Raw genomic sequence first — 6731 nt, forward strand, 5'->3', positions numbered from 1 at the left:
TCGGGAGCCAAGGTAAATCGTGGGAAGAGCGAGGCCATGTTCTTTGGGAACTGGGCTGACCGATCCTTTGTCCCCTTCACTGTCAGGGCTGACGGCCTGAAGGTGCTGGGGATATGGTTCGGAGGGACCGGGGCATGCGTTAGAAACTAGAAGGAGCGAGTGGCTATGGTGAAAAGGAAACTGGGCATGTGGGAGCGACGCTCCCTCTCCATTGCGGGTAAGAACCTGGTCATCAGGTGTGAGGTACTCTCGCTGTTGCTGTACGTGGCGCAGGTCTGGCCCATTCCACACTCCTGCGCGATGGCGATCACTCGAGCCATCTTCCGCTTTATCTGGAGGTCGAAAATGGATCGTGTCTGCAGGGACGCGATGTACAAGCCTCTAGATAAAGGGGGAAAAAACGTGCCCAACATCGCCCTCATACTGATGGCCACCTTTGTGTGCGGCTGCATCAAGCGGTGCGTAGACCCTCAGTACGCAAACACCAAGTGTCACTACGTGCTGAGGTTCTACCTGTCCCCGGTGTTGCGAAGGATGGGTCTGGCCACGCTGCCGCGGAACGCTCCAAGTAGTTGGACCGCGCCGTACCACCTGTCCCTGGTGGAAAAATTTATGCAGAAAAACACCTTTGACCACAAGTCCATCAGGCAGTGGTCAGCACGTAACGTCCTAGAGGCCCTGAGGGATAAGGAGAGGGTGGACCCTGTGGGATGGTTCCCCGAGCAGACTGTCAAAGTCATTTGGCAGAATGCCTCATCGCCAGAACTTTCCAACAAGCACCAAGACGTAGCTTGGCTGGTGGTGAGAAAGGCCCTCCCCGTCAGATCCTTCCTACACGCCAGGAGTCTCACCCCCTCTGCACGATGCCCGCGAGGTGGCTGTGGTGGGGAAGAGACCGTTGTTCACCTCCTTGTGGATTATGCCTTTGCAAAGAAAGTCTGGAGAGAGATGCAGTGGTTGCTGTCGAGGTTCATCCCGAGCAGTTCTGTGACACAGGACTCTGTGCTCTACGGGCTGTTCCCAGGGACACACACCGAGACAAACATCGACTGCAGCTGGAGGATCATCAACTCGGTGAAAGACGCGCTTTGGTCTGCCCGAAACTTGTTGGTCTTCCAGCACAAAGAGTTGTCCCCGACCGATTGTTGCGGACTGGCACAATCCAAAGTCCAGGACTACGTGCTGAGGGACGCACTAAAGCTTGGGGCAGCTGCCGCCAAGGCGCAATGGGGAAGGGTCGCTGTCTAAGACCTTTCTACCACAGCGCACCGAGAGACTGGGAACTGTTTAGAGCCCCTCGGGCTGTACAGATCAAAATGAAAGGCTGTAAATGATTGTAATATTGTTTGTACTGATGCACCTGGTGATACATTTTGTAAAAGTTTAACCTGGATTGTACCCTTGTAATGTTGTTTTTGAAATGGTTTTGAATGTGATTGAAGATTTTTTATGAATAAAGTATATTTTTACAAAAAAAAAAGAAAAAAAAAAAATCTGTTCTTATCAGTTTAATATCTGATACGTCCCTTATCTGGGGACCATATATTAAATTGATTTTTGGAGCAGGGAGATGGAATAGGGGCTTGCTCCGTCCACTCCACGCATCGACCCGGTATTGCAGTATCTCTGGGAATGGTGCACCACCCCTTTCCAGGGGATTTTCAATGCTAAAAATAGTTTTCTTACAAACATCTGCTTTCTTTACTTTTCAACATGCACATCTTTCAAAACCCAACTTTCTTTCTTTCTCACTCACCCGCACCATCTACACACAAAAAACACGCACGCTCACCCAACGCTCACAGACACCACTCTCATCTCACAAACACTCTACCTCACTCATACAAAAACATCTTTCACTTGCAAATACACCTCTCAAACACTCTCTCAGCTGCACCTTTCGCCTCACAACATTTTCAACCAGCTCTCTGCTGCCGCTCCCGCCCGCTGCTGCTGCTGCTGCTGATATAGCAACAGTCAAAACTCACACCTCAAAGCTCACACACTTTACACAGCTACTCGGAAACGTCTACATCCACGTTCACACAATCCTTACACTGCACAAGGAGCCCATTCCGCCCGTCGTGACTGCACCAGCTCTCCCAATGAACATTTCACTTCGTGCCATTCTCCTGCCTTCTCCACGTAACCCAGCACATGCTTTCTTTTCAAATAATCATCTCATTCCCTCTTCAATTGAACCTGCCTCCGCCACGCTATCAGGCGGTGCATTCCAGACCCTGACCACTCGCTGCTCCTATCACTTTTGCTTCTTCTGCTAGTTACTTTAAACCTGTGCCCGCTCCTTCTCGATCCTTTCATCGGTGCAAGCAGTTTCTCCCTATCTACTCTCTCCAGATACCTCATGATTTTCAATACCTCTATCAAGTCTCCTCTCAGACTTCTTTTCCCCAAGGAATACAGTCCCAACTTCTCCAATCTTACTTCATAACTCAACTTCCTCGCCCCTGGAACCAAACTCGTAAACCTCTTCTGCACTCTCTCCAATGCCTTCACTACCCTCCTAAAATGCAAGTCAAAATGCAATCCATCAGAGTCAGCATGGCTTTATGAAGACTAAATCGTGTTTGACTAAATTGCTAGAGTTCTTTGAAGATGTGACAAGCAAAGTGGATAATGGCGATCCTGTAGATGTAGTATGTCTGGACTTCCAGAAGGCATTTGATAAGGTGCCGCACAAAAGATTAATACACAAGATAAGATCACACGCAGCTAAGGGTAATATATTTGCTTGGATAGAGCTTTGGCTAACCAACAGAAAGCAGAGAGTCAGGATAAATGGGTCTTTTGTGGATGGCAAGCTGTAACTAGTGGGGTGCCACAGGGTTCGGTCCTTGGGCCCCAACTATTTACTTGGATTCAGGAGTAGAAGGTACCATAGCTAAATTTGCAGATGACACCAAAATAGGTGGGAAAGTAAGTTGCAGTGAAGAAATGAGAAATTTACAAATGGATATGGACAGGTTAGGTGAATGGGCCAAAATTTGGCAGATGGAGTTTAACGTGGATAAGTGAGGTTATCCAGTTCAGCTCCTACAGGCAATGGTCACGGTGGTGGTCCCATGGGCCATCGATCTGGTCGGGCGGAAATGACTCTCGTTCCTCCGGCCTGGGTATTCTGCTGCGGGGAGGCAACTTCACCGTCTCCGAGGTGAAGGAGGTGGTGGGCGGGCGACTCCTCGTAGCAGACGTAATGTACAAGAACGCTCCACTCCGGTTAATTAACGTGTATGGCCCGTCACAAGGAGCTGAGCGGCTGGAGGTTTTTCAGCAGCTCCCACTGCTGCTGGCGACCTCCAGGCCGGTCATTCTGGGCGGTGACTTCAACTGCATCATCGATGCGGCTGGACGATCCGGCAGGGCCGGCAGCAGATTGGACGCTACGTCCAGATCCCTGATGGAAACAGTTAAGGATGCCAAGCTGCACGACGTCTTCAGCAACCCTGCAGACGGAGCGCAGCGTAGATACACCTGGTCGCGGCCAGACGGGTCCATTCGTTCCAGGATAGACTTCCTGTTTGTGTCCCGTGCATTCACAGTCAGATCCACCGAGGTCAAGCCGTTGTTCTTCTCTGACCACTGCCTCCTACTGGCGGACTGCCACTTGGAGAAGGACCTGAGGGTGGGCAGGGGGGCATGGAAGCTATTCGTGCAACTGCTGACCCCAGAGAACATTGAGGAGCTCAAGAGGGCTTATGAAGGTTGGAGAACCATGAAACCCCTCTTTGAGTCCCTGACACACTGGTGGGAAGCGATCAAGGGAAACACCAAGAGGTTTTTCATCCTCAAAAGCATCCAGAAAGCTAGAAAGGAAGAGAGGGAAATGTCCCGACTCCAGAAAAACATGCAGAATCTGCTGCGGCTGCAGTCGGTGGGGGTCGATGTCAAGGAAGAACTCCAAGAGGTGAAGAGCCAGCAAGCCTAGCCCTTTGCCTCCAAGAACATCTTCCATTCCAGAGCCCGCTCCGTGGAGCAGGATGAGACGTGCTCACGTTTCTTCTTCCAAAAGGAACAGAGAGAGAGCTCTGTGATCAGCAGCCTGAATGAAGAAGACGGATCAGTAAAGTCAGCGCAGTCCGACATTTTGAGGATCAGCAAATCCTTTTATGCCGGATTTTATGACGTGAAGCCGACGGACAGCACGGCCTCCCAGTCCTCCTTGTCCTCTATCACGGAGGTCTCAGGCGACAGTACACGGGAGAGGCTGGACAAACCGCGAACTCCTGACGAACTGACTTAGGCCCTTGAGTCCTTCGAGAAGAGTAAATCTCCCCAGAAGCGACGGCTTGCCGGTGGAGTTGTATTCGGCTCTGTGGGACTTGATCGGCCCAGACCTGCTAGGAGTGTACGAGAGTATGCTCCTGGCCGGCAGTATGTCAGAATCCATGAGGAAAGGCATCATCACCCTCATCTACAAGCACAAGGAAGAAAGGGAGGAAATTAGAAATTGGCGACCCATTTCACTGTTGAATGTGGACTATAAGATTCTGTCCAAGGTCATCGCCAATCGGGTCAAATCCGCTCTGGAATTGGTGATTCACCCTGACCAGACCTGCTCTGTGCCGGGCAGGAAGATCTCTGACAGCCTGGCGCTGCTCAGGGATACGATTGCCTATGTGCAGGACAGGGGTGTGGACACCTGCCTCATCAGCCTGGATTAGGAGAAAGCCTTTGACAGAATATCGCACACCTACATGGTGGATGTGCTCTCAAAATGGGGTTTGGGGAGGGAATTCGCAATTGGATCCAGTTGGATCCTACTCTACACTAACATCAGTAGCGCAGTCTCAATCAATGGGTGGGAATCAGATAGCTTTCCAATTAAATCTGGAGTCAGGCAGGGCTGTCCTCTCTCGCCTGTTCTTTGCTGAGTCCATCAGGAAGGATCCGGGCATTAGAGGAGTTACGATCCCAGGCAGTGGAGGCACTCAGATCAAAGCCTCCCTGTACATGGACGATGTCGCCGTCTTCTGTTCTGATCCGCTGTCGGTGTGCAGACTGATCCACATCTGCGACCAGTTCGAACTGGACTCGGGAGCCAAGGTAAATCGTGGGAAGAGCGAGGCCATGTTCTTTGGGAACTGGGCTGACCGATCCTTTGTCCCCTTCACCGTCAGTGCTGACGGCCTGAAGGTGCTGGGGATATGGTTCAGAGGGACCGGGGTATGCGTTAGAAACTGGAAGGATCCAGTGTCTATGGTGAAAAGGAAACTGGGAATCTGGGAGCGACGCTTCCTCTCCGTTGCGGGTAAGAACCTGGTCATCAGGTGTGAGGCACTCTCGCTGTTGCTGTACATGGCGCAGGTCTGGCCCATTCCAGACTGCTGCGCGATGGCGATCACCCGAGCCATCTTCCGCTTTATCTGGAGGTCGAAAATGGATCGTGTCCGCAGGGACGCGCTGTATAAGCCTCTAGATAAAGGGGGAATAAACGTGCCCAACATCGCCCTCATACTGATGGCCACCTTTGTGTGCGGCTGTATCAAGCTGTGCGTAGACCCTCGGTACGCAAACACCAGGTGTCACTACGTGCTGAGGTTCTACCTGTCCCCGGTTTAGCGAAGGATGGGTGTGGCCACGCTGCCGCGGAACGCTCCAAGTAGTTGGACCGTGCCGTACCACCTGTCCCTGGTGGAAAACTTTATGCAGAAAAACACCTTTGACCCCAAGTCCATCAGGCAGTGGTCGGCACGTAACGTCCTATAGGCCCTGCGGGGAAAGGAGATGGTGGATCCTGTGCGATGTTTCCCCGAGCAGACTGTCAAAGTCGTTTGGCAGAATGCCTCGTCTCCAGAACTTTCCAACAAGCACCAAGACGTAGCTTGGCTGGTGGTGAGAAATGCCCTCCCCGTCAGATCCTTCCTGAAGTCTCAGCCTCTCTGCATGTTGACCTCGAGGTGGCTGTCGTGGGGACGAGACCGTTGTTCACCTCTTTGTGGAATGTGCGTTTGCAAAGAAGGTCTGCAGAGAGTTGCCGTGGTTTTTGTCGCGGTTCATCCCAAGCAGTTCTGTGACACAGGTCTCTGTGCTCTACGTGTTGATCCCAGGGACAGGGACGCACATCGAGACAAGCAGGTGGAGGATCATCTACTCGGTGAAAGACGCTCTTTGGTCTGCCCGAAACTTGTTGGTCTTCCAGTGCAATGAGTTGTCCCCAGCAGAGTGTTGCAGACTGGCTGGCACATTCCAAGGCCGAGGACTACGTGCTGAGGGACGCACTAAAGCTTGGGGCAGCCGCCACAAATGCGCAGCGGGGAACGGTCGCTGTCTAAGACCTTTCAGCCATAGTGCACCGAGGGACTGGGAAAGGTATAGACCCCTCGGCCTGAAAGACTCACATTGAATGTATGCAGTGAATATTACATTTATCACAATTGTATTGAAGCACCTCAGAGTGCAACATGATCTATGTAGATAACTTGAATACTATTGCACTGTCTGACTGCCTGTAATCAGCATGTTGAAATGTCTGTAATGTTCATTGATCGTATTGAAGCGTCGCAGGGTGCGACATGATCTATTTGAAAAACTGGAATATGATTGCACTTTTTGCGATGGCCATTTTGAAATGTTTTGTAATGTTCTTTCAGATATTTTATGGATAAGGTATATTTTTCCACAAAAAAACGACAACAGTTACAAAGAAAACCAGCAGCAGCAACAACAGCTCTTCTCCACAGTCTGAATTAGAATTTCAGAGTCAGAAAACA

General features: G+C 51.0%; 1 non-coding gene across 1 annotated transcript; it reads left to right on the forward strand.

The window, feature by feature from the left end:
- The first annotated feature begins 1460 nt into the window (after positions 1 to 1460).
- LOC144674898 (U2 spliceosomal RNA) lies at positions 1461 to 1646 on the forward strand. The gene has a single exon (XR_013574681.1). It is a non-coding gene; the product is annotated as a U2 spliceosomal RNA (small nuclear RNA).
- The last annotated feature ends 5085 nt before the right edge of the window (positions 1647 to 6731 follow it).

This window comes from Cetorhinus maximus, unplaced genomic scaffold, assembly GCF_964194155.1.
Source record: "Cetorhinus maximus unplaced genomic scaffold, sCetMax3.hap1.1 HAP1_SCAFFOLD_853, whole genome shotgun sequence".
Classification (NCBI taxonomy): domain Eukaryota; kingdom Metazoa; phylum Chordata; class Chondrichthyes; order Lamniformes; family Cetorhinidae; genus Cetorhinus; species Cetorhinus maximus.